The sequence below is a fragment of the Littorina saxatilis genome, linkage group LG13, assembly GCF_037325665.1.
Source record: "Littorina saxatilis isolate snail1 linkage group LG13, US_GU_Lsax_2.0, whole genome shotgun sequence".
Classification (NCBI taxonomy): Eukaryota; Metazoa; Mollusca; class Gastropoda; order Littorinimorpha; family Littorinidae; genus Littorina; species Littorina saxatilis.
This window is the reverse complement of record NC_090257.1, coordinates 20,091,775-20,118,446: the sequence shown is the minus strand read 5'-3', so window position 1 is coordinate 20,118,446 and position 26,672 is coordinate 20,091,775. Positions and strand designations below refer to the sequence as shown.

Here is a 26,672-nt window from a genome sequence, read left to right as displayed (position 1 = left end):
AGAAGACTTTTTTTTTTAAATCTCGAGGACTAGTTATAGGTTATTTCCAGCAAGCTTCTTAATGAATTATTGAAAATAGCTTTTAGCTTTTTTTTCTCGATTTGTTGAAGGCGGTCCATATTAGGGGACTCGCACATACTTTGAGATCTTGCTAATATTTTTTGTTTGCACGGTAAAAACTCGGGGTCAACCCTGCTAAAATGTAACAAATGCGGTCTTAGCTGTCATATATAGCAATTTTTGTGTGATAAAAGCTTTGGCTGTGGACAGAAACGAGTCCGTTTTCGGCGGCAAAGCCGTTTAGAGTGAACGCTGCCAAACTGAGTGAAAAAAAGAGAAAAAGCCTAACGGTTTTGAGATTTGTGTTTCTGCAATACAGCGAACAAAACTTTTTTGAGCGCTCAAGCGCCGTTAGTTTTTCAGAACAGGAGGTGGTCCATATTAGGAGCCGGTCCATATTAGGAGCTACGTGAAGCTACCACCGCTCGGCTTTACACACACACACACACTTTTAATTAGTTGCTTTTGGCAGCGCACACGGCCTCATCATCTGAACTTGAAACAAGATCGCGTAAGGCGAAAATACAATATTTAGTCAAGTAGCTGTCGAACTCACAGAATGAAACTGAACGCAATGCCATTTTTCAGCAAGACCGTATACTCGTAGCATCGTCAGTCCACCGCTCATGGCAAAGGCAGTGAAATTGACAAGAAGAGCGGGGTAGCAGTTGCGCTAAGAAAGATAGCACGCTTTTCAGTCTGTACCTCTCTTTGTTTTAACTTTCTGAGCGTGTTTTTAATCCAAACATATCATATCTATATGTTTTTGGAATCAGGAACCGACAAGGAATAAGATGAAAGTGTTTTTAAATTGATTTGGACCGAATTTAATTTTGATAATAATTTTTATATATTTAATTTTCAGAGCTTGTTTTTAATCCGAATATAACATATTTATATGTTTTTGGAATCAGCAAATGATGGAGAATAAGATAAACGTAAATTTGGATCGTTTTATAAAAATTTTTTTTTTTTTACAATTTTCAGATTTTTAATGACCAAAGTCATTAATTAATTTTTAAGCCACCACGCTGAAATGCAATACCGAAGTCCGGGCTTCGTCGAAGATTACTTGACCAAAATTTCAACCAATTTGGTTGAAAAATGAGGGCGTGACAGTGCCGCCTCAACTTTCACGAAAAGCCGGATATGACGTCATCAAAGACATTTATCCAAAAAATGAAAAAAACCGTTCGGGGATTTCATACCCAGGAACTCTCATGTCAAATTTCATAAAGATCGGTACAGTAGTTTAGTCTGAATCGCTCTACACACACACACAGACACACACACGCGCACACGCACATACACCACGACCCTCGTTTCGATTCCCCCTCGATGTTAAAATATTTAGTCAAAACTTGACTAAATATAACAACTACAAAACACAACAACGTACAACAACAGCATGGTTGTGCCTGTCGGGTTATCAGTCACCATAAGGTGCCTGTACTTGTCAGTCTCTCTTTTTAGATCAGTGCCAGTGGCCTGTGCCGGCGATAGTTTGGTAACGTCGCGCAGACCGCGCATGCGCCATGTACAGTAAACTGTTATCACAAATGGCGGATAAATCTAACTCGTGCAAAGAAACGTTTCAAAACCAAGCTTTATGGACGTTTTTATGACTACGTACTCCAGCAGACATCAACTTGAGGTCGACGTGTGTGGGGTTTGCTCAAAATACGTAAGTATTCGTCAGCCGTTTGGCTTCTCGAATTAAGTTTCAACTTTGTCTCTGTCTCGAACCACAGGCGGAAGGTATTCACTCAATCACTGGACCACAACTTCCTTATTATGTACAGTGTTTGGTATTGAGTATGAAAGTAGTCTGGTGGTCCAGTGGACGATACCTTTCGCCTGTGCTCGAACCAAATACTAAGCTTACCAGTTACCACACTGTCATACTTATAGTCATAGTGATAGCACTGATACATTTGTACAGGTAAACATGGCTGTTTGCTGAAAATCAGTCTTTGTGAAAAATTGCAATGATGTCTCTGAAGTTTGATTCAGTCCCTAATTCATTCAGTGATTCATTTTGATGGGACGTCAACCCATGGTGAGACTAATAATGATATTTGATCGTATTCTGCCAGTGCCATTGCCAACTGCCATTGTTGTTCTTGTGTGCACTAATTAGTAATTTACTAGCAATAGGAGTTCGAGTTCTACTATAGTAGTATTTTACTAAATCATTACTACTAGTACTAAATACTACTGCTACTACTAGCTTTAAACAAGCTATGGTTTGAATGACCAGCTAAATGCTAATAGTTAATAAGTACATTATTTTTGCATCAGCGAGGTATACATAAATTTAACGAAGTGGATTCACAGCGCGCGTCGCGTTGTGCAGCGTTGCGATTTACAACGCGCTGCACTACGAGGAACGCTGCGATTCACGACGCGCGATGTATTCTGCCGATACATTTCCTTCACAATCGCAAAGTTTACAACAGCTACATCTATCTGATCTATTTGAGAAATAAAACTGTCAATAAAACGAAAAACAGAGCTGAGCCATTCTCTCTCTCTCACTCTTTCAACTGAATTCACCAGTATATCGCCGCGTCGATGTAAAAACGTGCCTACCTCTGCTGAACAATCCTTCTCATTGCGGTCAATGCGCATGCGCCAATCTTGGACTTACAAAAATGCGACCCTTTGACCGATCGAACCATGGGTTAGGGTAAGGCTAAGGGTTAGGTTGTTCACGACCTGATTAATCTCCCCATGTTAGCGCATGCGCATTGACCGCAATGAGAAGGATTGTTCAGGCAGAGTTTTCAGTTTGTGACACCGACCTTGAATACTTGGCAGTCATACTCATACTCATATCACTACATGTCATTGCAATGGCTTCTACTATATATGGAAAGGAGCTGAGTTTTTAAACTGGGATGACGTTTTTAAACAATTATCCGAGTACAGTGCCGCGGAACTGTTAATCGGTGTCACACCAGTTTAACACTTCAGCAGCCATTTTGGAATTCGCGCATGCGCAGATCATTTTTTCAGCGTGGGTTTTTTTCCAGTTGATTTGAACGCGTATATATATATATATATATTCAGTCTGCATAAAGTGCAATTTTGTAGTCTTGCAGCCCTGAAGTTGCTTTCAAAGAAAGACTGTAAAATGTTGCTGATAATCATGCATACATGTACAAAAATAAAGCGCATCAACAATCTGCGCTGGTGAGAGCAATAGCCGCGCTCTGGGAATCGCTGCGCTGCACAACGTGCCGCGCTCTGTGAATTGCCGCGCTGCACAGCGCGCTGCGCTCTGTGAATCGCTTGCCTAAATTTAAATATTTTATTAAAAAAATACCGCATGGTTTTGCTTGACCAAATCATTTATCAGCTAACAATATGCTTTTATTTCAGTTGGACCTGACTTGAGCATGGTTCCGTTGTCTCCGCAACAACAGATTGGTTACTCAAGAATTGCAGGCATGTCCAGTTTGCAGCATGTGCAGGCTGACCCCGCTGAGTGTGAAGATCTGATGGCTGATCTAGACACAACATAAGCTGCTTGACACTATTCCAAGGTAAGCAAGAAGCTTTGAAAATAGTTACTTTAAGTGTTACTTAGTAAGTGTACATTTTTGTGGGTGAACCATCGGTAACCGTCCCCGTCCCCCCCCCCACCCCTCGACACCCACACATACAAACACGCACACAAACTTGGGTTTGTACTACAACTATTAGTATTAACTACTCTTCATAAATGAGTTATGTAATTCATCAGAGGTTTGAAGTCATTATGGTTTTGCAAATTAGTAAGAGACTATGTGGGTGCATGGATTCAGTAATGCGCAATTAATACATGTATGCAATACTTCTGCTGGTGAGTTCACTACAAACAGGTACTACATTAGAACTGATCTATGTTATTTGTTAATGAGGATGATTAATCGTAATCTCACTGTCAAACTGTCATGATACTATTGCCATTGACAGTGCTAGATCACTTCATAAAGTTATTTTAGTAAGTAATCATATGATATTGATAATTTTGATAAAGTGATTTACTGACGGTGACAATGACATGTTATCTTCATACTATTCCAGGTACAAGATGCTAAACGTGCAGATATCAAGGGCTTGGGATTTCGGCTCCTGGAGATGCTACTTGTAACTCTTTTGTGAGTACCGATGTATACTGGGTGTTTTCTCAGTTTTTGTCCGCTGTCAGTGTGAGATTTATATTGTGGTACAGTGGAACCCCCCAATTTAAGACTCCCTCCTTTTAAAGACCTTGTTTTCTCAGACTTTCTGTTCACAACCTCTGTAAAATTACCCCCCTTTTAAGACTCCCTCCTTTTTAAGACTGAATTTTCTCAGATTATTGTAGGTCTTAAAAGGGGTGTTCCACTGTATAACCTGTTTTTCTAGTTTCATGGTTTAGCCACGACTCACTTTGAATGAGGGTCATCTGCCAGGCATTTAGCTGATTATCTGATAGTGATAAGTGATATTTATTAATTTGCTATTTATAAATTACAGTTGCAGTAAACTAACACTGTCGCACAAAGTATGTGACTTTAAAAAAAGATTTGTTTGTAATCATGTGAGCTCTGTCCACTAGATGATGGAGAAGGGAATTTTTCCAGTTGAGTCTGCAACATGGATTTTTCTCTCTCAGGATAACAAATACAGCAGGGTTCGTACAGGTCATGGAAAACCTGGAAAGTCATGGAATTTGATTTTTAATTTTCCAGGCCTGGAAAGTCATGGAATTTCAATTCAAGTCATGGAAAGTCATGGAATTTAAAAAAAATAAAAAAGAAAGAAAAATTAACCTTTAGCACGCCAGCGGCGATTTTCGTTGCCCAGCCATTCCACCACCCCCCCCCCCCCCCCCCCCCCCCCCCCGCGATTTGCGTCTCCAGCACAAGGCTTGTTCGTATGACCAACTTCTCGTTCATATTTGCATACGAGAATAACGGTATTTTTAACGGCACTTGAGCCAAAGCGAGGCTCACTTCCTTCTGTTATCTCGTCGTGTCGTCTGCGCTGCATTTGAGTCGGTTTCGTCGAAGTTTTTGAGTCACTTGAGAAAATGTGACTCTATGTAATCGGTCAGTGTTAGTCTGTCCGGCCGGCCGGCCGTCCGTAGACACCACCTTAACGTTGGACTTTTCTCGGAAACTATCAAAGCGATCGGGCTCATATTTTGTTTAGTCGTGACCTCCAATGACCTCTACACTTTAACGATGGTTTCGTTGACCTTTGACCTTTTTCAAGGTCACAGGTCAGTGTCAAAGGAAAAATTAGACATTTTATATCTTTGACAAAGTTCATCGGATGTGATTGAAACTTTGTAGGATTATTCTTTACATCAAAGTATTTACATCTGTAGCCTTTTACGAACGTTATCAGAAAAACAAGGGAGATAGCTAGCCTTTTCTGTTCGGCAACACACAACTTAACGTTGGGCTTTTCTCGGAAACTATAAAAGTGACCGGGCTCAAATTTTATGTGAACGTGACTCATTGTGTTGTGAATAGCAATTTCTTCCTGTCCATCTGATGCCTCATATAATATTCAGAACTGCGAAAGTGACTCGATCGAGCGTTTGCTCTTCTTGTTTGTTTTTGCATCGATAAAGTACTTTAGCGCTTCGACAAGCAAGATGGAGGATGATGAGTTTGAAACTTTCTTTCAGTTGTTTCTTGACAACAAAAAGTATGCGGAATTGGAACGAATTACCGAGGAAGATCTTCGCAATGAACTGTGTATCGCGGTGAAAAAAATGACAGTTCATCAAGTCACAGTGACGGTTACGAAACAGAATTTACGAAAGTGCAGATGGATACAAACAGTGGCTGGTCCAGTTTAGTGAAATGACAGGACCAGCAAACATTACCGATAATCTGACTGCCTAGCAAATGCTTGACTTGCTTGTCGAAGAGACACTGCGTAGAAACTGACTCAAATTCAGTGCAAAGCAAGCCAGTGTCAAAACTGGCAGTGACAAGACGTAAAAAGTTTGCGTGTTCGCAAATGGCGACCTGTGGATCTAGTCATGGAAAATGTTATTGAGGCTCATGAAAAAGTCATGGAATTTTGTTTCTAAAAAGCAGTGGGGACCCTGTACAGTATGGAAGGAAAAATTTAGGGTTGGTGTGGCGATAACAATAAAGATATGTCATAGTGACTTGACTAATTGATTTGAATTCTGCTGCAGGTCAGTCGCCCCCCACCTCCTGCTTTGCCTACTACAACTTCGAGGAAATACGACAGGACACCCTTCAGCTTGTTGCACCATGGTGTCTCTTGGAGAACAGCAAGGAACAGATACAGGTGGGGTCGGTTGGGATACCGTAAACAGACTATTTTGTTTTGTTGGCCTTAGCATAGAGTCTGGGGATGTGAGATGTGCATGATGTGTTGTTTGAATCTGACAGTGATTGTATGAATTTTTTATACATGTATTGTTGTCACGCGCTTTGAACTTCTGATAAGGCGCTTTATAAATGCCCGTTATTATTATTATTATTATTATAAATAGATACACACTTGTAAACTTATGTTAGTTTTCACACGTGAGCATGAAGGAATGTGCCTTTATGAGGAATGTATAGTGGCTTGCAATATTGAATTTGAGGGATGTTTGCAGTTATATAATATATTAGCACAGCTCAGTTTTCTTGAGGGTTCCATGAGAACAGTGAAATTCTCCTTTGAAGACTGAAAAATATCTTGGATAATTGGTCTTAATTGGAGGGGGGGGGGGGGGGGTTTAAAAAATAAGTACATTCGCATGTGTTTTTCATTTTCACTGTGTTAAGGTGGGTTAAGGTGGGAAGGTCCTTTTCTACTTCTTTCTTTGTTTTTCCGTTGACATAAATTTGTTCTTGTCTCTCATATGTTTTACATAGGTTCACCATTAGTCCTCATCCCCAGCCGACTGTTTCCGCTGAAGCCGTGAAGGATACTTCTTCATGTAGGCGTGGACATCTTTTTCGTCGCCATGCAAGGCTTCCAGTACCATATAATTTTGTGAATACTCTGGGGACCTGTCATCGACTTTGGAAGGACGCTTTATTTTATAACACTTTGTACCCCATCTTTGTTGACCAAGATTTTTTAAGCCGAGACCAGCTGTGCTGCAGCAGGTCACTCAGAATTCTAGAAACTGTGTATCAACAGGCTAGAATGCTGGCGTTAGATCAACGTTACAGGAAGCGACTGAAGCTAACCGTCTAGGCAGGATGCGGATATGTGCCGAATGAGAACAGATGCAATGTACATAGTGACTGTGTGTACAGATATATATATATATCCATACCTGAACTTTGTTAGATAAATTATCAATCAATCAATCAATATGAGGCTTATAGTTATATCACGCGTATTCCGTGGGTACAGTTCTAAGCGCAGGGATTTTGTTTTGATTTTTTTTTATGCAATTTATATCGCGCACATATTCAAGGCGCAGGGATTTATTTATGTCGTGTGAGATGGAATTTTTTTACACAATACATCACGCATTCACATCGGCCAGCAGATCGCAGCTATTTCGGCGCATATCCTACTTTTCACGGCCTATTATTCCAAGTCACACGGGTATTTGGTGGACATTTTTAGCTATGCCTATACAATTTTGCCCGTCGCGATATAACCTTCGTGGTTGAAAACGACGTTAAACACCAAATAAAGAAAGAATACAATTTTGCCAGGAAAGACCGTTTTGTCAATCGTGGGATCTTTAACGTGCACCCCCAATGTAGTGTACACGAAGGGACCTCGGTTTTTTGGCTCATCCGAAAGACTAGCACTTGAACCCACCACCTAGGTTAGGAAAGGGGGGAGAAATAAATAGCGGCCTGACCCAGGGTCGAACACGCAACCTCTCGATTCCGAGCGCAAGTGCGTTACCACTCGGCCACCCATGCCGGTTGTTATGATCGCCACATTTTAGGTCCCCCCCTCCCCCCCTTTTCAAACTTCCCCGCTTTTAAGACCTTACGTTTTTGGATTTTCTGTTCACAACCTGTTGTGCATTTACCTACATATTAAGCAGTGTTTCTTGTATAGAATATAGTCAATGTTTGTAAAGATTTTAGTCAAGCAGTATGTAAGAAATGTTAAGTCCTTTGTACTGGAAACTTGCATTCTCCCAGTAAGGTCATATATTGTACTACGTTGCAAGCCCCTGGAGCAGTTTTTTTAGTCACTTGAGAAAATGTGACTCTATGTAATCGGTCAGTGTTAGTCTGTCCGGCCGGCCGGCCGTCCGACCGGCCGTCCGTAGACACCACCTTAACGTTGGACTTTTCTCGAAAACTATCAAAGCGATCGGGCTCATATTTTGTTTAGTCGTGACCTCCAAAGACCTCTACACTTTAACGATGGTTTCGTTGACCTTTGACCTTTTTCAAGGTCACAGGTCAGCGTCAAAGGAAAAATTAGACATTTTATATCTTTGACAAAGTTCATCGGATGTGATTGAAACTTTGTAGGATTATTCTTTACATCAAAGTATTTACATCTGTAGCCTTTTACGAACGTTATCAGAAAAACAAGGGAGATAACTAGCCTTTTCTGTTCGGCAACACACAACTTAACGTTGGGCTTTTCTCGGAAACTATAAAAGTGACCGGGCTCAAATTTTATGTGAACGTGACTCATTGTGTTGTGAATAGCAATTTCTTCCTGTCCATCTGATGCCTCATATAATATTCAGAACTGCGAAAGTGACTCGATCGAGCGTTTGCTCTTCTTGTTGATTAGTGCTTTTGTGAACAAGAAACAATTGACAAGTGGCACTATCCCATCTTCCCCCTTTCCTCTATCCCATCTCCCCCTTTTCCTGTCGCAATATAACCTTGAATGGTTGAAAACGACGTTAAACAACAAATAAAGAAAGAAAAGAATTCATCAACGAGTGATTACTGCCTCACCATAGCAGTTAGGCCAGTCTTACTAACTCTTACTTTTATTAATGTGCCGTGATGCAAAGACGTTGAGCAGTTTTCAGATGTTTATGAATCTAGGGCTTTCAAAATTTACTGACATGTTGGACTCCATGACATCCAAACATGAAGTTCAGTTACCCCTTTTCAACTTTGAAGGTCACATTGTAGGCGAATTTTTAGCAAAAAGTTGGAACATTGGTGTGACTGTTCTTACTCACAAGGGAAGTGATTTAGTTATTTGCTGATTTTTATTTTGTATGGCCTTCTTTCACCCATTTAATCATTCATAAATGTTCATACCCAAGGGAAGTAATTCACATATATATCTATGGCCAATGTTTTCACAGGGCAGGGTTCGTACAGAGTCCTTGAACCCTGGAAAACTCCTTGAAAATTGGAAAACCTTTTCCAGGCCTTGAAAAGTGCTTGAAAATAGAGTTTTGTTAAATAGTCATTGAAAAGTACTTGATTTTTCAAAATTGTTGCCTATACCCCAGTAAACATTTATGGTGCGCCGCGCATGCATTCACCGTCGCTTGGGCGATCCCACCTGCGCGGACATACGCCGCGGAGACTACGCGCCGGTGCATTTAAATTCTAGGTTACACCATCGCCACTGTCAATGCGCCATACCGACGCCGCGCAGTTCCAAAATGCTGGTGTATTTGTTTTGCTTGGTTTTTGTTGTTGTTGGTTTGTTTGTTTGTTAATTTTGTTTTCACGTAGAGCCGAAAGGTACATCGGATTGTGGGTTGGTCGTGCAGACGGTAGGAAAAAAACCCAGCTTTAAAATGTGAAAAAGTCCAAATATAGCTATTTCTTTAATTTAATTCGGCGGCTAAACGGCTCAAGCGATTTCAAAATCCTTTTAAGACAGTATCATGCTATTGAAGGGGTACACTAAAAAAAAATTGGCAAAACAATATCTGGCCCCTTACGGCAAGCAGCTTGATTTCCCCAAAACGTTTCACGAGAGCGGCGTCCTAACCGTAAGAGCTAGCGCCTGCGGATTTTTTGTGAACGAAGAGGGGGGGAATGTGCTTATGAAAATCAAATTTTCGAGAGCCTATAGGTCTTGGTTTTTTTTTAAATGAATTTAGTGGGGGGCGTCGGAAAAGATCTGTTTTCAAATGTAAACACAGTACGGATAAAATAATAAGAAGATATATAGATCTGTTTAACCAATCACAATGGAACTCCAAAATATTCCATAGATTTGTTTACTTAATTTTTAAAAGATAAGTTCGAAACATTATCATCTGATAAGTCGCCGCATAACCTTATAGGTTCCAGCGACTAGATATTCCTGATCCTGTTCCCCGGGTTTTCGAACCAAGGGCGGCAACTGTGCAACCATAGACATGTACGTCATCATGATCTCCCCTTATTATGCGTTATTCATCGTCAATAATTTGACCGTCTTGGTGAAATGGTAAGATATATCTCTATGTTTTTTACATGTAAAAATACAGTTATAGCAGTTATGTACAAAAATAAGCAGCATATGCTCTTTTCGCCAAAGTAAAGTCTTTTTTTCTTTTGGTTTCTTACATGTGTCACAGCACACCGCAAGCATTTAGGCGAATAGCAAGTGAGTGGTATATATATATTATCAATTGTATAGTAGGTAACGGTGTTAATTACACGTTTTCCATTTGTGTCTTTGATTATTGTGTGATGCCATGTATGATATTACAATATGTCTTTCAAGTCAACATTGTGTCCAGTTAGATTGCGTACATGCATAGTCATCATACCTCGAATTTTGTTTTACTTCGAATTACTTGGGATGCGCCGCATCGACTTCTAGCATGCATGTCACCTGCTCCAGGCATGGTCACGCGATGGTCAGGCGCACCATATACGCATGCGCCGCGTCGACTAGTGGACGATCATAGTATTGACTGAGGCGCATGCACCAAAGTTCCATGAGGCGCATGCACGGCGCAGGTGTATGGTGCATGCGCGGCGCATGCGCGGCGCACCCAAAATGTTTACTGGGACATTTCGTCAGCAGCTTGTCTTTATTAAAAAAAAAATCTAACCCCCTTTTTTTTTCGTCAAATACAGTACACACATTTTGGGAGAATAAAAGATCGAGTGAAAACGAAAGCAGACGAACTAACTATTATTAGTCACCCGTAGTTGCTTTCCTTCCCGGAAGTTAGCAAGGGAAACAACTACGGAATGACTAATAGTTTGCAGACGCGGAGAACCGCATTAATTTGGGGAAAATCATGTCCTTGAAAAGCATTTATTTGGTCCTGGAAATGTCCTTGAAAACTCCTTGAATTGTATCAGCTCTGCCCTGCAGGAACCCTGACAGGGCATCTGCCCCCCCCCCCCCCCCCCTCCCAACACACACTCACATGGGCTAAAACTTACATGGCTTTTATGGGTATGACGCTCTTAATCACAAGGGAAGTAATTTACTGATGGTGTGTTTTCATTTCATGTGGCCTTCACCGATTTGAATAATTTATTTTAGCTTATCCAATTATAGTGTGGATGAACACTGTCTCCACTCAAAATAGTCCTTTGCTATTGTACATTGTGAATCAGCATTTTTGTTTTTGTCCTGTTTGAATAAAGTGCAATAATTTTACAACCAAAGTGTTAATGTTAAAGATGTTTACATAATGTGTGAAGGATGATGCATTTGAAAACTAATATTGTTAAATGTCAATTGACCTGTGACAAGTCAGCAAAGTGCAATATCCAAGCATGAAACCCGCACACAATTCCCAAACAACATGCTTTCTTTTCCACAAAATTCCATCCAGGTGAAAACAATTATGTGAACGTCATAACATGGTGTTTTTTTACATTAATAATCAAGCCTAACACCAACTAACATGGTGTTAATAGGCATTTGAGCAAGCTTTAACACCAACATAACATGGAGTTAATAGGCATTTGAGCAATCTTTAACACCAACATAACATGGGGTTTTGCATGTTAAACCAGCAATAACATGATGTTAATCACATTACAAGCAAGCTGTAACACCACCAAAACAAGCAGTTTTGCAAGTTAAGTCTACGATAACATGATGTTACTTGGCGTTAAACCAAAGCTTTAATGCCATCAAAACTTGACATTTTTGCATGTTACAGACATGCTGTAACATGGTTTAACATGATGTTTTGACCGTCGCAAAACGCGCTGAAATTCCAGGCAATTTCGCAGCGATAACTTCAACAAAATCCAATCAAAATCTGGCGTTGTCGTGAACACCAAAATGTGATAAACCCATTGAAACTTGAAGTTTTGTTGGGATTTTGAGTAGTTTTGTAAGATACAAAACGCCACTTTTCGCCCAGTGCGCAGAAACAAGAAAATGGAAATCTTATGAAGCCGTCATCAACACGAACACAATGATTGCAGAAGCAAACTCTGTACCTACACGACCGAGACACAAGACTGATTATTTCACAGCTGCAAAGGGTAAGCTTACTCACGTCAGGTCTTCACTGACAAGCTAGGAACAGACGGAAAATTCCAAACAAAAGTAAATGACGTCAAAGTCTCTTTCGCTTTGCGTGTAACTTTGTCATGACGTCTTTTTGTGACGACAGTATACGCGACAATTTGTTCGCTTCCGGTGTCATTTTAGACTGAAAAGCAACTCAAAAGAAGGAGCTAAGCCTGTGTCTTGAAACAGCTAAAACACTCTTTTGGGTTGCCGTTTCAATGTTAACCAAAAAGTTAAAGAAAACAAGTCGCGTAAGGCGAAAATACAACATTTAGTCAAGTAGCTGCCATTTTTCAGCAAGACCGTATACTCGTAGCATCGTCAGTCCACCGCTCACGGCAAAAGCGGGGCTCACACACAGGTGGAGCAAGCGGAGCAAGGGTGGAGTAGGCTGCACCAGGCGGAGAGATGACGCTACTTCCGTTGCAGGAGTGGAGAAAGTTGTGTGTGCGGTGCGGAGCAAGGAATAGGACACGTTTCTATTTTTTGGCTCCGGTGCAGCGGTGCAGCCAATCAGCGCACTCATCACTTTCTCCGGAAATAGTAGTGTGACACTAGGTGGCATCCCAAATAACGACGGCCGCCTTTTTCGAAAGAACTTTTTCATGGATTTTACACAAGAATACCGAAACGGAAAGATAGAATGTGGTTTCCGCTAGATTTCAAGTCACGCTTTTCACTTTTCCGAGGAAGCCAACAGCTGAGTGTGAAGAAACGCTGCTGTTCAACTTCGAAATCTCCAGTCGCAGACGACCTTCGCTTTTGCAGTACAGTCAATGCAGGTGCAATGTTACTCATTTCGATCAGCTCGTTTTTGTATATATTTTTGCATTAAGATCATGCACAATGATTGGAATCAAAGGAGGAATGACTTCGGTATGCAAATGCGTTGGTTTGGCCGAAATCAATACAGCAGTAATTAAGCTAGGTTCTTTCTCGTCAGTTTGTTTTTTGCGACTGAAGTTTGTCTTCTGAATGTACCACTTGCTTGATTTTGATTGTTTGTTCAGCTCCTCGGCACAAAATTCATCATGCAAGATATCAATTTGTTGAATGATAACGGGATAAGTGAAGTTCAAACATGTATCTGCTTGCAAAAACAATCGCAGGGACAGATCTATCTGCTTCATTGACTGACAGATTGTCATTGAATTTCCAACGTAAAATGACTCGTTTGCAGACTCTCTAATTAGATCCATCGAGTGTTTGTGTTCTTAGATCCATTGGCTATGCAGGCTTTTTGCGATCATAACATTGTTTGGGTTTGTGCAGGTGCAATCTGCAGATCAGAGGAGATTGACCGCAGGGTGACGCAGTGTCAGTGATCAATGCAACTTGTGTTCGACACTCAATATTTCCTTCTACCAAACTCAAGGGCAAAACAAAAGGTACATGCTTGTGAATTCATATTATGTAATGTCTGTGAAGATTAACACCGTTTTTTAGCTCTAGTCTGAGTGATCATGCTTATTAATATCCAATTCAAGTTACATACGATACATACTCCGCCCCAGCACCACCCTCACCCCATAGCACTGCTATTCAGATACTACAGTCCAACAACTAACCCTCTAAAAGTCCCCCCCCCCCCCCCACTCTCGGTGTAACATCTGTTGCTATCTGCACCTTTGTGTGGTAATGGGAAACTCGTGCTCAAATAGTTTCAGAACTGTTGATATTATAAGAGTTTTATTTACCAATGGTTCTCCCCTCCCTCCTTCATATTACACCGACACTCTCTATGCCCACCCTCCACCCCCTTCCCCCATCCCTTCCCTCTACAGGCACGTCTACTAAAGTCTCAGACGTGATAGGATTAAGAGGATGCCACAATGATCCGGGTAACTTTGCAAATAATCATACTGATATAACAGAAGAAAGTTATTCCACAGTCATTTCTACTTATACATTACAGTGTTACAAAACAGGAATTTGTGCAAAGTTATAATCTACAAACAACAAAGACCCTCCAGCCCCCCCCCCCCCCCCCCCCTCCTCACCTGCAACATATACATGTTCATGTCCAACTTTCCCAGTGGCTCTTAATCTTATGTCTATGACTGTTGATATTGAAGAGTAGAAAGTGTTTAGTTTTCAATGACTAAATTTCCCCTCACACACACACACAAACACACACGCACATGCACATAGCTGTTGTCTCCTTCTCAATCTCTCTGTGTCTCTCTGTTTAATTAAAATATTTGGATCACTAACTCTTCACTGAGATTCAGTGTTATGTGTTATGTGGAGTAAGATTAGTGAATGTTGCTGCTGATTCTGTTGTTCTTACTGTTCTTCCTCCCTGCATAATCTTTTTTCTCCTTAAACAGTTTTTTTTTATTACTACAGTGCGTCTATGGAGTGTACATCAGAGATGTGATGGGACCAAAAACATTCCAAAATGAAACAGGTAACTTTTTAAACTGGTCTTCATTTTGTTTATTGAGAAGTTGGTTCACATGATACATTTCAGAGTCGTCCTTTTAAATTCGTTAAAATATTGCACCAGTCACTACATCTATAGATTATCAGATTAAGTTGTCTTCTTTTGCATTATGCATATGCAATATTCATCTTTAGTGCGCGCGCGTGTGTGTGTGTGTGTGTGTGTGTGTGTGTGTGTGTGTGTGTGTGTGTGTGTGTGTGTGTGTGTTTATTGGTTGAAGACGACACAGGCCCCTTCCCTCATTTGTTTATCTGTGTGCGAGACTTCGTGAGTCAGTTGCATAGGCAGGATAGCTAACTGAGTTGCCTGCAAGACCGTTAACGGCATTTTGCACTGTATATTTGCTGTACATTAATTTCAGCTTAGGTATGACCAATACCAAAAGTTACAATGTTGTAGGTGAAATGGTCTGTCTTTTGGGCTCTTTCCAAAAAGGATCCGAATTCGGGGATAGACTCAACCGTTTCGGGTTTTATATGGAGCCGTACACTAATTAATCCGATTTAAGCATTAAAGAATTTAAGAGTGTTAGTTTTGGAGGGTATAAACTATGTAATTCAAATGAAAATTTCAATAATAAATTTTCGTATAATTAATATACTTACCCAATTCTCATAGTTTATACCCTCCCATCCTTCCACGCTACTTAATTTCCTATGGCGTCTTTTTTTTAGCTTGGTTACCACCCTTTCGAGGGCAGGTAATTTGAGTAGTTTTTCGACATCTAGCATATATGAGATCTTAGTCAATGCATCCCTCAGACAACCAGTTACACCGTTAATGACACATGAAGCAATAAGGTAACTATCAGATAACACTTGTATACACAAAATCCAGTCGGACAAGATCAACAAAATCTTACGATCTTGTTAACTCATTGGAGACGTAATGTTTTAGTCCTTTTTGACTCACATGCGAAGCAAAAGTGAGCCAGCCGGCCGGCCGGAAAACTTTAACGTTGGATATTTCTTGGACACTATTCAGTCTATCAGTACCAAATTTGGCAAGATGGTGTATGATGACAAGGCCCCAAAAAATATACATAGCATCTTGACCTTGCTTCAAGGTCAAGGTCGCAGGGGCCATAAATGTTGTCTAAAAAACAGGTATTTTTCCCATTTTTCCCATTTTCTCTGAAGTTTTTGAGATTGAATTCCTCACCTATATATGATATATAGGGCAAAGTAAGCCCCATCTTTTGATACCAGTTTGGTTTACCTTGCTTCAAGGTCAAGGTCACAGGAGCTCTTCAAAGTTGGATTGTATACATATTTTGAAGTGACCTTGACCCTGAACTATGGAAGATAACTGTTTCAAACTTAAAAATTATGTGGGGCACATGTTATGCTTTCATCATGAGACACATTTGGTCACATATGATCAAGGTCAAGGTCACTTTGACCCTTATGAAATGTGACCAAAATAAGGTAGTGAACCACTAAAAGTGACCATATCTCATGGTAGAAAGGGCCAATAAGCACCATTGTACTTCCTATGTCTTGAATTAACAGCTTTGTGTTGCATGACCTTGGATGACCTTGACCCAAGGTCACATGTATTTTGGTAGGAAAAATGTGTAAAGCAGTTAGTGTATGATGTCATTGCTAGGTTTAGTTATTTGACCTTGACCCTGAAGGTCAAGGTCATGTAAAGGTCAAGGTCAAGCATGTGAGTCGTATGGGCTTTGCCCTTCTTGTTTTTGGTTGAAAATGTGCTGAAAAAAGAAGATTACAGCTAGATCAAAACTCAAAAGTGTTCCAAATTACCCCTCCATTTGACCTGTGAACTCGCCACTGTGTTGACCTTTGTCATGCATAAGATATAGTTAATAATCGCCAAATATTAACTAACTAGGTCAACAGGTCAAGAAGTATTAAGCATTTTTATGGGCTGCATTTGTTTCATTTGTGTCACCCTTTATGTTTATACTTTTGCAGGCTGGTGTGGAGTTCTGATGTTGCCAGGGCGATGGAAGACACATACATAAGACATATAAACAAGCTTCCCTGTGAAGTGTTTTGATCACAAATCACCATTATTTTACACATTTATGCATATCTATTCTCAGCTCAGACTTGTGCTTTGAAATTGGATGTTTAAGTACTAGCTAAAACCCTGAATAAAGTCTTCGCAATACATGGAATGGGATCAAAAGTGTGTGTGTTGTGTGTGTGTGTGTGTATGTGTGTGTGTGTGTGTGTGTGTGTGCAAACAACATTCAAAAATGAGGGTGAGATAAAACATAAAAAAAGCTACAGCACAGATACTTTTTTGTCTAGCGTCAAGGACGGATCCAGGGGGGGTTCCTGTCACCCCCCCCCCCCCCCCCCCCCCCACCCGGACTGAACATGTATCTCCTCCAAGGGTGAAAATAAAATAAAAATCAATAAATCATGACAAATATTCGGAGAACGCGCCAGCTAGATTCCACATATTCTCATCTACATTTCAAAACGTCCAGACCTCCCTAGCGCCCTCAACTAATGAACCCCTAACACAATTGGGGGCCCCCCCAACCTGATACGGTCCGGCCATGAGCGTTCTATATCGTCCTCTTTAGAAACTTGTTGCGCTGTTGACACACGTACGTTTCTATTTGCAAACATCCATAAAGTAATATTTTGTTAATCATGTTTAAAACATTTCTTCTGAGTAGAGTGAAGCTAAATCAAACCACACACAAAATGAAAAAAACTAAATCTAAATCAAAGCCATATTGCGCGTAACATAAAGCAACAGTCTAACCGTCTGCAAGAGAGATTGTTAGTAGTAGATCTAAAAAAAAAAAGAATGGATTCCATGGAAGCTAGTGTAACTATACACATTCAACATCTTTGAAGCTTCGGATATAACTCGATAAAACAAAAAAGAACCAAAACTTAAAACATGTCCCAACAGTTGTTAGTCCACCTCTCTCTTCACCCGACCCCCACACTCACATAGCTTGTGTCTGAAAAGCTCTAAAACGCACTGGCACACACGCACACACACTGACTTATACAGAGTCCATTTAGAAATATGTTCAGTAATTGCGATAAAAGACAAGACTTTTGTCTCCTTTGGTAAACATCACGGTGTTTTTTTCCCGCCACTTCTTATCCACGTGTAAAAAATATTTCCCATCAGACTGCGCGAGTGGAGAAACTACGTCATATCATAGGGGAATCCCCTACCGGAGCAGGATCGGAGCAGCCTGCTCCGGAACCGGAGCTTGTGTGTGAGAGGGCAGGTGGAGAGCGGAGCAGGATCGGAGCAGCCTGCTCCGCTTGCTCCGCCTGTGTGTGAGCCCCGCTAAAGGCAGTGAAATTGACAAGAAGAGCGGGGTAGTAGTTGCGCTAAGAAGGATAGCACGCTTTTCTGTACCTCTCTTTGTTTTAACTTTCTGAGCGTGTTTTTAATCCAAACATATCACATCTATATGTTTTTGGAATCAGGAACCGACAAGGAATAAGATGAAAGTGTTTTTAAATTGATTTGGACAATTTAATTTTGATAATAATTTTTATATATTTAATTTTCAGAGCTTGTTTTTAATCCGAATATAACATATTTATATGTTTTTGGAATCAGCAAATGATGGAGAATAAGATAAACGTAAATTTGGATCGTTTTATAAATTTTTATTTTTTTTTACAATTTTCCGATTTGTAATGACCAAAGTCATTAATTAATTTTTAAGCCACCAAGCTGAAATGCAATACCGAACCCCGGGCTTCGTCGAAGATTACTTGACCAAAATTTGAACCAATTTGGTTGAAAAATGAGGGCGTGACAGTGCCGCCTCAACTTTCACGAAAAGCCGGATATGACGTCATCAAAGACATTTATCAAAAAAATTAAAAAAACGTATGGGGATATCAATCCCAGGAACTCTCATGTCAAATTTCATAAAGATCGGTCCAGTAGTTTGGTCTGAATCGCTCTACACGCACACACACACACACACAGACAGACAGACGCACATACACCACGACCCTCGTCTCGATTTCCCCCTCTACGTTAAAACATTTAGTCAAAACTTGACTAAATGTAAAAAACAAGGTTCAGTTGCGAACTGACAGCGGATTGGGCATTTATTCCTGTTAATGAAGGTACGATTGAAGCTTTATTCTCTCCGTCAACCAACAAGACTAGATTTGTAGCAGACGAAAAACAAAGTGTGCGTTTTTCCTGTCTTGTGGAGGCGATTATGTCGTTATAAGTTATCTGTACGTTGTGAAGACATTTCAAAACAAAATTTAGCTTTGATGCGTCACGGGATATATAGTGGGGCCCCCAGTTGAAACGATTGTTCAAATTTGTATACCAACATATAATTTGGTGTGCTGTTAGAAGACATCTAAAGAATGTAAATTCCAGGGGGGGGGGGGGGGGGGGGGGGGGGCAAGCAATTTTTGTCCTCTGGTAAATTTGGTTGCTAGGCAACGGAGTGCCTAGTCGCGAACAATGTCAAACACACAGTTTGGGCGTTTTAACACATATAAACTATAATATAAGACTGAATAAACATAATAAATCCATATTATTGGGTTGTTGTTGTCTTTTTAATGCCTTTAAGTGAAAAAATAAATAAATGGTTGAAAAATGAGCCAACAATCATATTTTGGAACCTTCGGGTTAGGCTATATTTGTAGGTGCTCCCAAATAGAGACAAAAGAAGGTAAATAATAAGCTTGAATTGACCAGGGAACACACCAAAGCTTTGGTGATATACAGGTGAGCCCAAGGACCTAAATAATGTGTATATCTAACACGTTACTTATTACTTAACAGTGTGTGTTCAGACTGAAGCAGTGAAGACATTGCAAGCGGCGTAAATAAACACATGGACTGGAGCCTGTGCATCTTTTGCCAGAAGGACACAACAGGAAAGCTGATAAATCCCACCGAAGAAAGCTACAGCCCAGCAGAGAGACATTTAAAAGGTTTTAAAGCAGTTGGAGCGTTTCAGTCATCACTGAAAATAGACAAATTCAATGATGGGTCAGGGATTGCGTCTTCGTTAGCCAAACATGGAGCTAGGTGGCACAAGAACTGCCGTGCTAACTACAACCAAAGAATGTTGGACAGAGCTGAAAAGAGACGGCATGCATGATGAATCTGAAAAAGATGAAGGCGAGACAGGAAAGAGATTACGCAGAGAGAGTGGGCAAGTTTCTCCACAAGAAAGAGACCTGTATGTTTAACTGTGGCAAAACTGGAAATCTTTCTGGAGGTTCTACATACCAGCTTGAGTCACATATTCGGGAAGCTGCTTTGAAGATTGACCCTCAAGTTGACAACAAGTCACGTCTCACGATGTTGGGACTGGCTCACATGGCCAGACGAGGGTTTTGCACTTCACGGGTAAGCCATGATAAGATAATTCGCCGGATTCGCAGATTGAGCCGGTTGAAACTAGCTGAAAGGCTGCTGCAAAGGTCAAAGCCACTGTCAGACCCAATTCACCTTAACAGAGTAGCCCTTTTCAGAAATCAGAACAAGTCTACTCAGATGACCAAGAATCTGAAGCTGAAGACAGCCAAGACCAACTGTGGTTTGTTTGCAAGATTGTATGTTGGATGTCAGGCTAGAGGAGGAGACCTTGATGAATTCTTTCAGCACGAAAACCAGTCATTCCCTCCATCAATCTCAGATTCTGGAGAATTGCGCCACGGCAACAAAAGCGATCTCCTGCACTGTTTTGAGAAAACTCATGACCCAGTACTCACTGAACCACAAGTATCAGCTGTTCTCATTGATGGTGCTGCGCTGGTGCATATTCTGAAGCCACGCCAAGCACAAACATTCCAAGAGTACAGTGATTCTGTCTTTTTAGCATATGTCCTGATGTGCCTGTCTAACGCTGATCGCGTTGACATTGTTTGGGACTGTTACCGTGACAACAGTCTGAAGTCATCAGTGAGGAAGAAACGAGGCTCTGGCATGAGGAGAAGAGTGAAAGGAGACGTTGCTCTGCCACGCAACTGGCCAGAATTCCTACGAAACAGTCAAAACAAAGAAGAGCTCTTTCATCCTGTCTGAAAATCTGAAGCTCGTCAAGGAAGACGGGAAAGTGGTCATTGCAACACAAGGTGTGAACTTAGTTAGTTCTAGTGACATATATTAGTGAGGACCAAAGAGCCAGGCTGTCCCCTTGTTCACACGTAGAGGCTGACACCAGACTGGTTGTACACTGTTCTGACCTGGCCAGAATGAATCACACTGACGTCATGATCAGGAATTTAGACACTGATGTAGTGGTGCTTGCAACAGCTCACTACCATTCCCTCCAGCTGGAAAACCTGTGGGTTGCATTTGTGCTGGATCCCACTATCGTCTTCTGCCTATTCACGACTACGCCCAGAGAAATCAGCAGCACCTCTGATGTTTCATTCTCTGACTGGCTGCGACACTGTGTCATCTTTCTTTGGTGTCAGTAAGAAGAGATGCTGGAAAGTGTGGATGTCTGATCCAGAATTCACAGCTGTTCCTTTGGGTGTTTGCATCACCGGACAAGTTCAGCCAGATTGAGCGCTTTGTCTCGTTGATGTTCGACAAGACCAGTGTTTCCGACAAGGTGAACCATGCCAGAAAACACCTGTTCACGAAGAAAGGGCGCATGCTGGAAAACACCCCACCCACTCAAGCTGCTCTTCTTGAACACACGCAAAGATCATCTGGAAGGAAGCTCTCATTCCGCAGCCAGAGATTCCAGATCCTGCAAGCTGGGGCTGGGAAGAAGTTGATGGAACTTATTCGCCTGTTTGGACATCACTTCCAGATGCATCTAAGATCTGCTCTGAACTAGTAAAATGCAGCTGCAAGAAAGGTTGTAGAGGTCCGTATAGCTGTGCCACAGCGGGTGTCCCCTGCACTGCTCTTTGCTTCTGTGATGGCAAATGCCAGCGTGACTGAAAGACTGAATTCATGAACCGGTTATGTGAGTAAATCGCTATGGATATAGAAGAAACTATGTTTACAGGTTTCTTTTTCAAACTCTGGCATTATGCATGAAATGCATTTCTTTGTTAACAAATAGTAGAAATACAGCTTCGCGTACAGTATTAATTTTGTAAATAGGAGGGCCTCTACAACCTTGTTGAGAATTTATCTGTAGACAATTGACCGGACAGTATGTTTTACATCAGTATGTAGTGTCGTAGTGTCATCTGTCTTTGCTTTAAAATAAAGCAGAATCATGAACCCATTCCAAAAAGATAGCAACTAGCAAGAATATATTTGTCATTTGCATCATTTTAATAGTCAATGTGCAAGCTTGCGATTGTTACTAGACGGTACCGTTCTTGAAAAGAAAACAGATTCATTTGTATATAATTATAAAACGTCAATAGCCAGTGCAGGGGCGGATCACATCATGGGGGTTTCCAAATTTCTTAAAGGGACAATTCGACGACGCGAAGCGTTTAGTTGTGGGCGCGAAAATGGAGCAATCTTGTGCAATCTGAGCCAAGAAACTTCCCCTAATACACCTTCAAAAAGTAAATTTAAGAAGACAAATTAGATTACCAATAAAAGGAAAATTGACCGATCTGGTGCAACCTGAGCCAGCAAATTACCCAACTACCTTCCGAAACCGTCATTTAGAAGACAAAGGCCAGCTCCTAGGGGGGCCCGGGGGCATGCCCCCCCGGAAAATGTTGATAAAAATCAAGGAAAATGGAGGAATCTGGTGCAATTTGAGCCTTCAGTTTCTCTTTATTTTTAAATGTATTTTTTTTTATACTTTTTTTTTTGGCTGCGGGGGGGGGGGGGGGGGGGGGGGGTCCGGAAACCCCGGAAACCCCCCCTGGATCCGGCCCTGCAGTGTGTTTATTGTCCTGATGTTGGAAACATGGTACAGGCAAACATAAATATTAATTCAAAGGTAAACTAAACTCTTAGTTACAAAGAACTGGTGTTTTGAATGTTCACCTTCTGCAAAAGTGCGTTTTGAGGGTATGCTTACTAAACAGGTCATATTTTCGTTCATAGACCATTTAGAAGTTGCCCCTCCCTGGCATTTGGATCCTGAGAGATGTCTTTTTAACTGTATAAAGTATCATGTTGGTATACCAATCCGAACAATTCAGCCCCTATTCTGCAGCTAGTCCTAGCACTAATAAGCTTAAATACGTTTTCATCCATGGAATTGGTTTTTTCGTCTCGGCAGGGTGACTGAGTTCATGATGTCTTTTCCGGAACTGGACAAAACTGGCCTTGCCAAGACTGAAACAAAATATAGTTCTACAACTTCTAGGCTTGGGTTGATTGCCCTTGGTGAATTTCCAATGATTTGTTTCCACATCCCATGACAAATTCTCTTTACTTTGGTCATGCCATATATACGTTACAGCTCCGTCCATCCATGGTATCGCGTGATATTTTGTCTCGACGGGGTGAAAGAATATAATGACGTCACTCTCGGCAGAGCCTCGAGTGACGTCATCATATTCATTGACCCAGTCTCGACAAAATATCAGGCGATACCATGGATGGACGGAGCTGTAACTTATACATACAACGTAAACGTAATTTGATATTTCTGTCAAAAGAAATCGCGCCCTCCTTAAAATAGCTATAGTGGACCAGGAACTAATCTTTTAGCACTTCGGAGTGCAGCAGTTTCAAGAAAAATGTGCTGTAAAGTAGTTATTATCTCCTTAAAATGCGCAGTACGGCCTTGAACTTGTTTACGTGTCATACATTTGCTTAAATGCACAGTCCTTCCCGAGAAAACGGTTTTGCTAAATATGTTCTCAGATCGGCAAAGAATTTCACATGGACATAAAGGAATTCATTGACATAAAGGAATTCAGAAAATAACTCATCAACAATTCTCACTCTGTACAAACCATAGTCAAGCTGTTAATAGACGATGTTCGGAAATAACTCTGTCCGGTTTTTATGGGTTGTGAAATAGTGAATACCCTTGGTTTTAATCAGACAAACATTGAAGGGGCCAATCACTAGCGAAGGGTGTGTCTGAACCACGGGACATGAGCACGTACGTGTGCATTCTTTTGTCCGAGAAAAAGCAATTAAGGATATTCATTCTTTCACGAACCGAACAGAGTTATTTCCGAACATCGTCTATTAACAGCTTGACTATGTTTTGTGAGTGAGAATTTTTTTATGAATTACTAACTTAAAAACCACTAACTTAAAAAAAAATTAAATAAAATAAAAAATAATAATAATAATAATTCCCTGCGCTTAGAACTGTACCCACGTAATACGCGCGATATAAGCCTCACATTGATTGATTGATTGATAGATGGTATTCTGAATCATTTACACGCAAACACATATTTCAACAGCATACATACACGTCTATATATAACAGATTAATATCAAGGAGGGGTTGAACATGAGAATTGTTATGTCCATCGTTAAGATCACAAATATTTGAAGGAAATGTGTAGAATTTGAAATTAAACGCCCCACATAATGTGCATGGCAAGCTTTAAAAAAAAAAGAGAAAAAAAAGTAAAGTATCATTTACATGCGAAGGACTGTGGCTTAAACTAAACAGGAGGTCGTGAGTTCGAATCTCGGTCGCTGCCGCCTGGTGGGTTAAGAGTGGAGATTTTTCCGATCTCCCAGGTCAACTTATGTGCAGACCTGCTAGTGACTTAACCCCCTTCGTGTGTACACACAAACACAAGACCAAGTGCGCACGGACAAGATCCTGCAATCGGTGGGTAATAGAAACACGAAAATACCCAGCATGCCTCCCCCGAAATCGGCGTATGCTGCCTGAATGGCGGGGTAAAAACGGTCATACACGTAAAAATCCACTCGTGCTAAAAACATGAGTGAACGTGGGAGTCTAAGCCCATGAACGAAGAAGAAGAAGAAGAAGTCGCTAATTAGTTGGTCAGTTCACAAGTCGGTAGAATGTTCGGTAAGTGTTTTCAACTACCCTACACATAATGACTCCACAACTTCAAGGTTAGTTGTTTTTATATTTAGTCAAGTTTTGACTAAATATTTTAACATCGAGGGGGAATCGAAACGAGGGTCGTGGTGTATGTGTGTGTGTGTGTCTGTGTGTGTGTGTGTGTGTGGGTGTGTGTGTGTGTAGAGCGATTCAGACTAAACTACTGGACCGATCTTTATGAAATTTGACATGAGAGTTCCTGGGTATGAAATCCCCGAACGTTTTTTTTCATTTTTTTTTTTTATAAATGTCTTTGATGACGTCATATCCGGCTTTTCGTGAAACTTGAGGCGGCACTGTCACGCCCTCATTTTTCAACCAAATTGGTTGAAGTTTTGGTCAAGTAATCTTCGACGAAGCCCGGACTTCGGTATTGCATTTCAGCTTGGTGGCTTAAAAATTAATTAATGACTTTGGTCATTAAAAATCTGAAAATTGTTAAAAAATAAAAATTTATAAAACGATCCAAATTTACGTTCATCTTATTCTCCATCATTTTCTGATTCCAAAAACATATAAATATGTTATATTTGGATTAAAAACAAGCTCTGAAAATTAAATATATAAAAATTATTATCAAAATTAAATTGTCGAAATCACTTTCATCTTATTCCTTGTCGAATCCTGATTCCAAAAACATATAGATATGATATGTTTGGATTAAAAACACGCTCAGAAAGTTAAAACAAAGAGAGGTACAGAAAAGCGTGCTATCCTTCTTAGCGCAACTACAACCCCGCTCTTCTTGTCAATTTCACTGCCTTTGCCATGAGCGGTGGACTGACGATGCTACGAGTATACGGTCTTGCTGAAAAATGGCATTGCGTTCAGTTTCATTCTGTGAGTTCGACAGCTACTTGACTAAATATTGTATTTTCGCCTTGCGCGACTTGTTTCTTCTTCGCAGAACGCATTAATTTTGTGAACATGAGACTGTTGACAACAAATGTTTAGTACGGTGGCAGTACAAAACATGAGCCCCCTTTTCACGTTATGAACGACAGGTGCACTTTATGGGGGAAAAAATAGACACTTGCATAGTCAGCATTTTTCGCCCTTTTTGATTTTCCTTTTTTCTTTCTTTTTTTAATTTTTTTAAATTTCTGTCTTACTTTTTTTTTTCCCCTTTCTTCCCTTATCCTTTTCTTTTTTGTGATCCTCGCACCCCCCCACCCCCCTTACTTCCCTCCTCCCCCCGCATCCCGTTTATTTTATCTTTTCAATAAAATGAATGTCTCAGTGTATCACTTTACTGGCTATCAGTATCATAACGTTGAGGTACGTGCCTTCTGCAAAAACTTGGAACGGAATACCGTGCATAAACAACCTTTGTTTGTAGAGAGCGTTACTGCAAAAATGTAGTTTGAAAAGAAATGTTGTTTTTCACCTGTGGTCCCACTGGGGCGCTTTGACATTACGATGTCAGGATGTTTCAGAACTGAGGTTAACAGTGTTTGGCACACGCGCTCTTCCTTCTGTCTGTCTGTCTGTCTGTCTATCTGTCTCTTTTTCTCTCTGTCTCTCTCCCACTCTTTTTGTTTCTCCCTTTCCCTCTCTCTCTCTTTCTGTCTCTGTCCCCTAAATCTGTCTCTGTCTGCTAGTCTGTCTGTTACACGCTGTTTCACTTCCTCTCTCTCTCTCTCTCTCTCTCTCTCTCTCTCTCTCTCTCTCTCTCTCTCTCTCTCTCTCTCTCTCTCTCTCTCTCTCTCTCCCCCTATCTATCTATTCTCTATCTATCTCTCATTCGGGACTGTAACTGCTTGGGTCATACGCTCGTTTTAAAGACGTGTATGCCCGTATGTCAAGGTCTCGTGCATTTTTGAGAGGTTCTCTCTGCAGTAGAAA

General features: G+C 40.8%; 2 long non-coding RNA genes across 2 annotated transcripts; both read left to right on the top strand.

Annotated features, from left to right (window-relative positions):
* The first annotated feature begins 1,580 nt into the window (after window positions 1–1,580).
* LOC138983821 (uncharacterized) lies at window positions 1,581–9,170 on the top strand. Its single transcript, XR_011461271.1, has 5 exons — window positions 1,581–1,744; window positions 3,445–3,608; window positions 4,132–4,205; window positions 6,251–6,366; window positions 6,945–9,170. It is a non-coding gene; the product is annotated as an uncharacterized lncRNA (long non-coding RNA).
* A 3,640-nt stretch (window positions 9,171–12,810) lies between these two features.
* LOC138983820 (uncharacterized) lies at window positions 12,811–17,043 on the top strand. The gene is made up of 4 exons (XR_011461270.1): window positions 12,811–13,241; window positions 13,732–13,847; window positions 14,809–14,869; window positions 16,843–17,043. It is a non-coding gene; the product is annotated as an uncharacterized lncRNA (long non-coding RNA).
* The last annotated feature ends 9,629 nt before the right edge of the window (window positions 17,044–26,672 follow it).